Here is an 11290-nt window from a genome sequence, read left to right as displayed (position 1 = left end):
TTAAATTATATTATTCTAAAATATTGATGTATAAAATTATTATCATTAAAATATTATGATTAAAATAATTAAAATTACATTTTATAAAAGAGATCACTAGAAGAGTTAGATTTGGGAGAATTTTACTTTAGGACCTATATATCTAGTGGGTATTTATATAAATTCATAAGCACTCTACGTTGTAATCTCACTCTTGTGCATTTTATTGATATATTCGTAATGGACACTAAGGTCATTCTGATTATTCTTTGCTCAAAAATTCAAATGTGGTCTAATCATCAGCCAAAAAACAATTCAGGTCTAGTTCCACATTTAAGCCTTTTGGGGTCATAGTCTCCATGAGAAAGATCCATTTTGTTTCATTTTTGGAGACTTCCCTCTTCATGTGGTTCCCTCTCCAGTGTTTTTTTATCCTATCTAAACTTATGAATTTTATTCCCTTTGGATTACATCCGTGTTTTTCTTTAAAGTGTCTTGGCACGCTGTGATTTAATTTTCCTTTCTTGATATTATTTATATGTTCCCTTATCCTAATTCTGAGTTCTCTTGTTGTTCTCCCTATATACTGGAGTCCACAAGGGCATTCCAGCATATATGTGACGTGCTTACTTTTACAGGAAATGAACTCCCTTATTTTAAAGTTCCTTTTATTGAAGTTAGATTGAAACTCTACTGTTTTCCTTTTTTGTCCTGTCACTGTGCATCCTATGCATTTTCCGCATGGGAAAAAGCCTTTTCCATCGAAGAAAGAGAAAGTTTGCTTAGGGGGTCAACTATATTCTTTACCAACCGGTTTTTGATGTTGGGGGCTTTTCTTTGGCTTTTTCTGGATCACTGGTCCTAGTATCCTATCCCTCATTAGGATAGGCCAGTGTTTTTGAAGGATCTGTTCAATTTCTTTATATTGAGTTGAAAAGTATGTGATGAAAAATAGAGGTTGGTCTTCTTTCTGTTTGAATACTTTGGGCTGTAACATTTCTTCTCTATCTAGTTTTTTTATGTTTTCTTTTATTCTACCTAAATTCTTTTCACCGTATGCTTTTTCCAGAAATCTCTTTTCAATGATGTTAGCCTGTTCTTCATAATCTTCTACCCGAGTGCAATTTTTTCTCATTCTAATGAGTTTTCCTTTGGGGATTCCTTTAATCCAAGATGGATGGTGGCAACTTCCCACAGGTATGTATACATTTCGATCGGTGGATTTGAAGTGAGTTGTTGTAACTAATTTATCACCTATCCCTCGTGATTCACCACTTCTTTCTTTTCTTCCAGAAGTTTTAAGCCCTTGTCTATATATTCCTTGTTTCTTTTATTCTTTATTTTTAATCCTCTGAGCGCCTCTTCTACCATAACTTTAAAAACTTCAATATGGTGACTAGTCTTGGTGTTGGGGTTAAAGGTTGATTTATTCCTTAAAGTGGAGTGTTTAAGTATCTCCTCTGTCTCATTTTTTTTCTTGGGGAACTCAGTTGTTACCGTAAAATGTCTCTTAATATTCAGTTTTCTCACGAATTTTTTATCCCATTTCGTAAGTGTAATCATTTATATTTGGAATAAAGGACTTTCGTGACTACACTTAGATCTGCTTTCTCTCTTGTGTCCTTTTCCCCGTCTTCCTCCCTCGGTTGGACTGCTCCTGGAGGGCGTTCGACACCGGCATCAGAACCGTGTGCTGACCGATTGGAGGAGAGAGAGAAATATAAAGACTTCGGGGACTTATGGATTGAAGACAAAGTAATAGACACTTTGTGTTTTTTTGGTTTTCGTTCCATTCATTTTTTCCTCCTCTGAGTGAAAGAGTTAAATGCCTCGTTGATTGAAAGAATCGTTGGCGTAACCCTAATTCACGCCTTATATAGAGACACTGTTTTTTTTTCGTTTTGGGGCGATGATAAATGTTTTATGTGAGTTATCATCACTATTGGTCACTCTGAATCGAATAGCTGTTTAATTGGAATCAACCAATCGAGTGATGACATCAACCTTTTGAATCTGAATGCACATGTAATTCATATAGACGTGGGATCGAGTGTCTAATCACAGAATACTGTTTTAATTGTCACATCACAAACATTTTTTACTAACGAAATATTGAACAAAACAAAGACACAGTTTATAATTCATTAATTTATTTATTATACATATTTTACACTATTTTATGATTTGTTGTTCACCTTATCTATCAATTTATTTTTAATTTATTTTTCACTTAAATATAAACAAACAAAATTTTTTATTGAGATGGAAACACAGTAAGATGATACAGTAAAGAATATTGCTCACTACCAAGCGCAACATAATTGCTTACATTGATCACGGTTATACACAGATTTCACACATCTGTTTTTCCAGCGCAACTAAATTGGCTAAATGTCTCTTACCAGCCTGATGTTGCTGGGTGCAGGGCCAAGCCCTTCTTGCTTTATTAGGAAGCACAGAATAACGAAAACAGTAAATGCCATCATAACAATGAAGTATATAGATCCAATAGAGAGAACAATTCATAAATAAGCATACTACTGAAACCTTGTTGCAGAATAACATAACCACAGTATAGCTCAAGCTCAAGAGGTCATGTTGTAAGATTTTTTGGGGGGTTAAAATTCATCTACACCAAAAAATGAGTGCATTCAGGAACATTTTACTCTCCTCTTCCTGGCTAATCATAGTTGCCATACTCTTCAGTGTCAGATTAAATTGCCGTTGTCAATTGTATTCATAGGCGTCTCTACAGGGGGGCAATTGCCCCCCCTAGCTTATTCCTTGCCCCCCCGCTGATTCCCCTTTATATCGACCGCTGCCGTACAGCTTCACTGTATGGCAGCGGTCTCTTGCTAGCTGAAAAGTCGGGCACACGGCCTGACTTGCAGGAGCAGCTACACGGTCTGCAGACCGCAGAGCAGCTCCTGTCAGCTTCGGCCGATGATGTGTCGAAAGTGCGAACATATCGAGTTGTGGGACCGCATGACTTCCGGTTTCTTCAGAACTACGATGTTTGCACACAAAACATGTTGTGCACGAGCGCCATCCACGGCATTGCCCTATACATGTAGGCGTTTACATGCAGCAGCTGCAGGGGCGTCCCGAGGCTGGGTGACACCCGGAGCAGCTGTCACCCGATCATTCATTTGAATGGGTGACAATTGCCGCTTGTAACATTTACAGACATTAACACTGGTACCTTATATAGTAGCGGCCCCCACGGGACTAAAAAATTTGTCCAGTGGCCCCCCTGCTGTACGGGCACCTCAGCACTCGGCAACCACTGGTATCTTCCTCAGCCCACCCCAGTTGCTATTGGCTAAGAGGGGGAGTGCAGCACTGCCATTGGCTGCTCATGTATTTTAGCAGAGTAGGGACAGAGAAGACGCATCAAGGCTGCTTGGGGCTTCACATGGGAGAAACATCGCTATTTCCCCCCACCACCACCCGGAGAGGAAGAAGAGGGCATGACAGAGCACATGATCTAGTACATCAAACTGTAAGTCCCTTTCGATCTTACACCATTGTCATCCGCACTTTGCGTTACATTGCTGTCATCCGCACTTTGCGTTTGACGCCACTGATTGTATTTGCCAAACAAAATAGCATCTACTTAGAACAGGACTTGCAGTCTGTTTCTACATTATGCTGAACAATTCTTCTCTATGGGCACAGAGAAAGCATTAAAAGTGATGCTTGATCTCCTCCGTAGGTTTGGCTGGAGTTGATTTGTTATTAATCCTGGCAAATAATTTCTTTACACTTGGGGGTCTCCTAGAAAGGTGGATAGTAGGGGTTTGTCTTAGGCTGCATTGACACCTCTGCACTTTTATGAGTTTTAAAGCACCATAGAAAGGCGAGTAAAGCTCGTGATGAGTACGGTGTCATTCATCTGAGTGAAATCCTTCACATCTTCACATTTACATGTGGTGCAGTTTTGGAAACTGTTGTTAGCAGCATAGTCAGTGCAAATGGGCTACACAGACTGCAGTGAAAACAGGGATTCTATCTTATTTCTCACATAGAGTTGAGCGAGCTTTAATCTGACAATGGTAATGAGCCAATGCATGTTATCTCTGTAACTTTGTCATTTTGGTGTCAGCGCTTGTTTATTTTAAATATCGTAAACAGTTATCCTTTCCTGGAGTGTTGAGGTTGAGAAATCAATGACAGTTTTTTTTAAGAAAGGACACTAGGGGTAATATGCAGACAGGACTTTGCCGGTTTATAAATAGTGCCAGAGACAGAGAGAAGCTGGACAACATAAGGGTTGAAGAATCAGAAGTTGTAATGTTGGCCTTACTAGTTGTGGTCTTCTTTGTGGTCATTACGGCCAGTAATGCCGCAGGGACCTGTACAATGTTTCTACTTTCTATTTTTATCCTGCAGAACCCATTTACACCACCATAGATCTCTCCCACACCAACGCCTCTCATGCATTTCACCACCTGGGCTTGATCATGATTATGCCCAGGTGATGAAACGCATGAAAGGCATTGGTGTGGGAGAGATCTATGGTGGTGTACACATTGCATATTGATTTTTTTATTTGGTTTTGGATTGACTTCAATAGATTTTGGATTTTACCTACGTGGCTTCTGTGCGGCTGATTTCTGGAGATTAATTATGTAACCTGTCAATATTCTAAAATAATTAGAAAGTCAATGATCGTAATGCAGTAACTCATTACGTCCAATCAGAAGGCATGTCTAATACTTCTGAGTACTCAGGATCAGTGTTCAGGCAGAGATGCTGCCTGGCCAGATTTATCAGAGCACCCCTTCCCTAAACCATTTTTGTTTAGATCAGCTTTCTAGTGTTTAGTCGTATGAATGGCAAAGGAAATAGATGGAGCTAAGATGTACAGTATTTTTGCCTTTGGTTTTTCACAGCGTCTGCTACCTTCTGTTGTTATATGGCAGCAGGATAGGGAGAAAAGGTTAGAGTTAATTCATGAGTATGAGTTTGCTTTAACCCGAGTTTTTATTTAATCCACTGGAGTGAGATTCAACAGAGTTTTCACAGAGCGGGAATCATTTTCACACACACACTCACTCCACATATGTTTTATATTTAATCTGTAATGCTAGACTGGTGAAGAGCAAGTCTTGTAGCTTTTGTAGTGCAGGGCTGATATGATAGATAGTCATGGATTTATTTACCTAGGTTTTCCAGAGGCGCTACGATGGATCAGTGTATTTCCTGCAGAACTGGGAGACCTACAAGATGGGGTTTGGTAGCCGCTTGACAGAGTTCTGGTTGGGAAATTAAAATATCCATGTGTTAACATCGTCAGGTAATGATTGATAAGAGCATTTTCTTGGGGGGAAGTGCTTAAAAACCCGTTTTAAATCTTTTTTTTATCAGGAAGCAGGAAGGAAAATCGAGAAGCACACATAACCATTTTATTGTTTGTCTAGACTAAATTAAGTGCTGCATTTTCCCTCTCCTGTGATTTCACTTCCTTTTTCAAAGCTGCAATATTCTGCAGTTTGTCTTTTTTTTCTGCCGTCAATTATAGTCATTTAATAATTATTTTAATACTAATTTAGAAATCAATCCTTTTCCTGTCATGGCAGAGACTTAGGAACTGAGAGTGGATCTTCAAGATTTTGACACTGTCAAGCAGTTTGCTAAATACAGCTCCTTTGAAATTCTTGGAGAATCTGAGGAGTATAAACTGGTAATTGGAGACCTTACAACTGGTAATGCAGGTAAGGAATGTAATACTAGAAGTGCCTGTTGTGTACATCCATGTCTGCAGACTCTCAAGATCCAAACGGCATGTCATTCAATACAAACAACACACTAAGGTGCTAATTTTAATAAATTAACAACGATCCAAATTTCTTTCTATCCAAGTCAAAATTAAAGAACACAAACCTTCTGACACATGGCTGAGAGTGCTTGTAAATTCCATGTCTGGCTCTTGCTGAGAATGTGAGTTCAGACCAACATAAACCTCAATTTATCATGCAAGCCATACACTGTTAGAATTTTGAGCCATTCATATAAATCGGCCACAATTCTTACAGTGGGTTGCCCTGCCGGCTCAACAAAAGTTATTTAAAGGAGAACTATGGGGTTAAGGCTTTTCCCTATAGTTCTCCTTAGGGTAACGGGAGGACACAAACTACCTGTAGCTCGCGGTATACTGAGACGCCGCAGTATACCGCGAGCTGCTGCTCGCGGTATACTGAGACGCCGCAGCTGAAGCGGATCCCGACAATTGTGCCGGGATCCGCCCAGCTGTGTGACTGACAGCTGGCTCTGCCTAGCTAGAGGCAGAGCCAGCTGTACCAATCAGTCAGCGCTGGCGGATCGGAGAGGGTGGAATCCAGCCCCTCCCCTGTCACGGCAGAGAGCCGTGACAGGATCGAGAGGTGATCGAACGCCGGTATGTGTTCGCTCACCTCCCGATCTACTGAGCCGACCTGTGACAGTCTCATTGTCACAGGTCGGCTAGAACTATGAGGTGAGTGAAAAGCACTCACCTCATAGTTCTCCTTTACAAGCTTCAGGATAACAATCGGCTGCAATCGTTGTTCATGTTTTCTGACACCAGAGGGCGCCGTTGTCAGAATACAATAGCCACAGTGGATGATTTGTCAGTCCATGCTGTTTAGAGTGTATGTAGGACTCTGTGAGGCTTTTTTTTGTTTAGCTTGCAAGCTGCATGAGAAAAATCTATTACTGTATGGCTAACTTTAATCACAAACCGCTCAGCAGACAATTGGCAAATCAACAGCAAAGTCACATTACATAATCTGTGTTGCTGCTTGCATGTGGCCAAGCTCATTTCTTTCTGAGCATCTGGGGTAAGAGCATCTGTACTCATAGTGAAAATTAGAAGAATTAGGAGAATGAGACTGTTATAGACATATACAGTTTTATACAGAAAAGGCGTAACATTTTTTTTTAAACTCACCTGTAAACTCATTGCACTTTACTTTAGGAGATTCTTTGACATATCAAAATGCAATGAAGTTCTCCACTGTAGACCAGGACAATGACGCAGAGCCTAGAGATTGTGCCCAGCTTTATAAAGGTGCCTGGTGGTACAATCAGTGCACAACTCCAACCTGAATGGACAGTACCTGCTGGGCAAGCACGATACCTTTGCAGACGGCATCAACTGGAAAAGGATTTTACTACTCGCACAAACAGTCTGAGATGAAAATCAGGCCCACCTAATGACAACTAGTGATGAGCCGAACACCCCCGTGTTCGGTTCTAACTCGAACTTTCGAACATGGAAAAAGTTCTAACTCGAACTTAGAACTCAATGCAAGTCTATGGGGGTAGAACTCGGAAATTTAAATGTCCCCATTTTGAATTGCAGGACTGTAGCCAATTGCCGCTTCGGACGGCGCAGTGCATTGTGGGATGTGCCGCGGTCGAACAGACCGCGGACATCCCATAATGTTCGGTGTTCGGCGAACGCTCGAACATGCTATGTTCGAGTCGAACATAGGTTCGACTCGAACGCGAAGCTCATCCCTAATGACAACACCATAACTCCAATAAAAGTGAAATCAATACACACATTTCTGGAGGGCATATAGTGCCAGGACAGTAGAAACACCCACAAAATGACCCCATTGTGGAAACTAAACACCCCAAGGTATTTAATAAGAGGCTTGGTGAGTTTTTTGATGATTTCATTTTTTTTGCCACAAGTTTTTAGAAAATGAAAGAACATTTTTTTTCTTCTTTATATTCTAAAAACTTGTAGCAAAAAAATTAAATCATCAAAAAACTCACCATGCCTCTTATTAAATACCTTGAAGTGTCTGCTTTCCAAAATAGGGTCATTTTGTGGGTGTTTCTGCTATCATGGCATTTTAGGGCCTCAAGAAATGCAATAATCAGTCAAAGCACCAGTATTGATACGTTACAAATATATATACTGTAGTCTGTGGACTGTATAGCTTTCACACACTGTACTTATTATACACTTATTTTGAGTTTTTTTAACCAAAGAAATTTAGCAAATAAGTTTTGGCCTAAATTTATGAAGAAAGATTATTTATGTGCAATGTTTCATCGCTGAACATAGGGAAAACAGGTTTTTTTTTCAAAATGTTTGGTAATTTTTCCTTACTATAGTAAAACAACACCCCAAGGGTTCAATAAATACCACCAATAGAAAGCTCTATCTGTCCGCAAAAAATGGTTTAAAATGAATTTCAGTACAGCGTTGTATGACGGAATAAATGTCATTCAAAGTACCGCAGCACTGAATACTAAAAAATGGCCTGGACGTGAAGGGGGTTTAAAGGAGAACTATGGGGTCAGTGCTTTTCCCCCTTAGATATCCTAAGGGAACGGGAGGACACAAACTAGTGTCCTCCCGTCACCCAAAGCTCAGTATACCGCGAGCCACAGCTTGCGGTATACTGAGACGCCGCAGCCAGAACGGATCCTGACAATTCTGTCTGGCCAATCAGGAAGCGGGTTATGTGTCATTACCCACTATCTGGCTTGATTGCCCGCGAAGCCGGCTCCATGCTGTTTGGCTGGCTCATTGATGATTAGCCGTAAAGCCGACTTCGCAGCCAATCAGCATCTAGCCGGCCAATGTGCATGGAGCTGGCTTCCTGGCCAATCAGACCCTCTGCCTAGCTTCCTGATTGGCCGGGAAGCCGGCTTCATGTTCCCTCGCGGCACTGCTGGTCAGATGAAAACTCCCTACGACCGGAAGTTCCGGTATCAGGGTAAGTATCGGAGCATTTGGGCGAGTACGAGCACTCACCCAAATACTCAGTATTGGCACTGATACTACTATCGGTATGAGTGCGTCCCTTAGATTTATTGCTTTCTCTACTGTGGTGATACCTGTTGTTTTTTTTATTTTATTTAATACAGTAAGTAGAAGGCCACAAGACAAATGAGTTTTACTGGCAACTTGAGACGTAGTGAGGTGCTCCATCAGGGGGCTTATATATAAGAAGTGGGTGATTCAGGTAAGCAGCCTCCACTTTTTTATCAAAAATGTCGTTTTGGCTGCACTGGTTCTTCACATTCATAGCACTATTCATTCATACTTATGTTGGGGCCTGGAGTACCCCAGTATGATTAATGTAATCTATAGGAGTGCACTGCAACATTTAACTCGACCTCAAACCTTACAATCTCCTTCTGAAATTGGACTCATCCAGTGAATAAAATCACAGACCCTCAAATCCTGCCTAGGAGTGTGATTGAGAGGTCAATGGCTTCTCGATGCCAATGCACAAAGGGTAGACCAGTGATACAGCAATAGTTACTTTGGTATCTATCTCTGTAGGTTTTCCAGGAAAAATACCAGAGAATCTGTGTTGCAATGTGGTGTGACGGGAGGATGCTAGTTTGTGTCCTCCCCTTACCCTAAGGAGAACTACCCTAAGAAGCCTTAACCCCATAGTTCTCCTTTAATTCCTCGATTAATTGTTAATTTTTTTGAACGATTACAATTCTTTTGATTGGTACTCACGTCTTCCGGGAGTTCCGTCGGAGATCCGGTAACGTCACGGACATCGACGTCACTGGACTGCTCTCCACTTCCCCAAGTGGCTCCGTCGGCTAACGAAGGGAAGGGGGGAGGAGTCCAATGACGTCGATGTCCGTCACCGGACTCCTCCCCCTTCCCTTCGTTAGCCGACAAAGCTATTGATTTCTTGCAATATCAGGGAACTAAATCAGTTTTGCGATATGGAGGATCTAATTTCATCTCTTCATGATAGATCAGAACAATTCTGACTCATACGACCTATTGGCAGAATTATCATGTTCTACAATATATCACCACATATAGTGGATAGTTCAGAGTTTTCTGGGTGAGTCATTCTTCCTTTCTATTCCTTCCTTCTTTTCTATTTTCTCCTTTTACTAGTTCTCTAATCTCTCTCCCCTCTCCCCGATCCTTTCTTCCTTTTCCTTTTTCCATTCTTCTCTGGCCCATATTCACAATCCTTTTCCTTTTTTTTCCTCCTCTCATATGTTTAGTGATGCTTGCTAATTGTATTGTATTGATCACACTTTTCTACTTTTATATGATCACTTGTGCGTTGACTTTGTATTGTTTTGTCTCATGTTACCCTCTTTTTGAAAATGCCAATAAACTTGAAATAATAATAAAAAAATAATTTGGCACATGTTAAATCTGAACTCAAGGCAGAGCAGATTAAAAAAATCAAAGATCTCATCCAATCATGGGGGGTATTAGTGAGTGCAAGAGATGAGAGATCAATCGATAGCCGACGAATCGACGATCGAAAACGTTGGTAACGTTTTCAATCGTCGATTTTAATCGACTAAATCGATTAACTGTTGCAGCTCTAGCTAGAACTATGAGGTGAGTGAAAAGCACTCACCTCATAGTTCTCCTTTTAAAGTCATCTTTGTTTTCCCCATAATCTCACAGGTTCTTGCAGTTTAGAAACTAGATCTCCCTGGAAGGCACTGGTGATGTAGCTTTCCCAGCGGGAACCGATAAGACCTTGGCTACATCAACAATGCCTCACTAGACCAGGAGGGGAAATCCTGGTTCAGCATTGGCCTATACACATACATCACAGCAATGAAGTAATAAAATGAACTAGGATCCCACTAATCCAGCACGTTATTATTCTGAGTTGCCCCACTCGATGCGGCCATATTGAGTGGGGCACGTGAGATTAATAACGTGCTGGATTAGTGTGGTCCTAGTTCATGTTATTACTTCATTGCTGTGCTGTATGTGTATAGGCCAATGTAGTTGGATCTGTATGTGCGTTATAATTAATTGAAATTAATCGATTAATTGATTTAAAAAAAAATCGATTAATCGAACACGAAAATTGTAATCAGTACCAGCCCTACTTCCTACCCTATCCAAAACTGAGTCTTTATTAGTATAGTATATCTAGGTGGATGCCATTTGCACAGCACTAGCATCTCTAGATGGCACTGACTGAGGAGTATAGGACATTTTTTTAAATAAACTGGGTAAGTAAGGTGCCATCCTTCTGAGTGAAATCCTTCACATCTTCACATTTGCATGTGGTACAGTTTTGTTGCTAGCAGCGTTTGAAGCACCAGTTGGCTCACAAACTGTAGTGAAAACCTAACATGGATCCTATTATATCTCTCATTCAGAGTTGAGTTTTAATCTGACAATGACACTTGTAAAATAATTCATCATATGTTATCTCTGTAACTGCCATTGAGGCGCCAGCTCTTGTTGATTTAAAATATCAATAACATCTTTCTGACATCAGAAATTAAATGAAGTGCTAAGGTTGAGCAATAATTGGCATTGTTCTTTAGAAAAAACACTAGTGGTATT

General features: G+C 40.6%; 1 pseudogene; it reads left to right on the top strand.

Annotated features, from left to right (window-relative positions):
* The first annotated feature begins 1152 nt into the window (after window positions 1-1152).
* On the top strand, window positions 1153-7176 carry LOC108789206 (annotated as a pseudogene).
* Window positions 7177-11290: the final 4114 nt, after the last annotated feature.

The sequence above is a fragment of the Nanorana parkeri genome, unplaced genomic scaffold (assembly GCF_000935625.1).
Source record: "Nanorana parkeri isolate BGI_ZX_2015 unplaced genomic scaffold, ASM93562v1 scaffold380, whole genome shotgun sequence".
In the NCBI taxonomy this organism is placed as follows: Eukaryota; Metazoa; Chordata; class Amphibia; order Anura; family Dicroglossidae; genus Nanorana; species Nanorana parkeri.
Note: the sequence above shows the minus strand (reverse complement) of the source record. Positions and strands in the feature narration are given on the sequence as shown.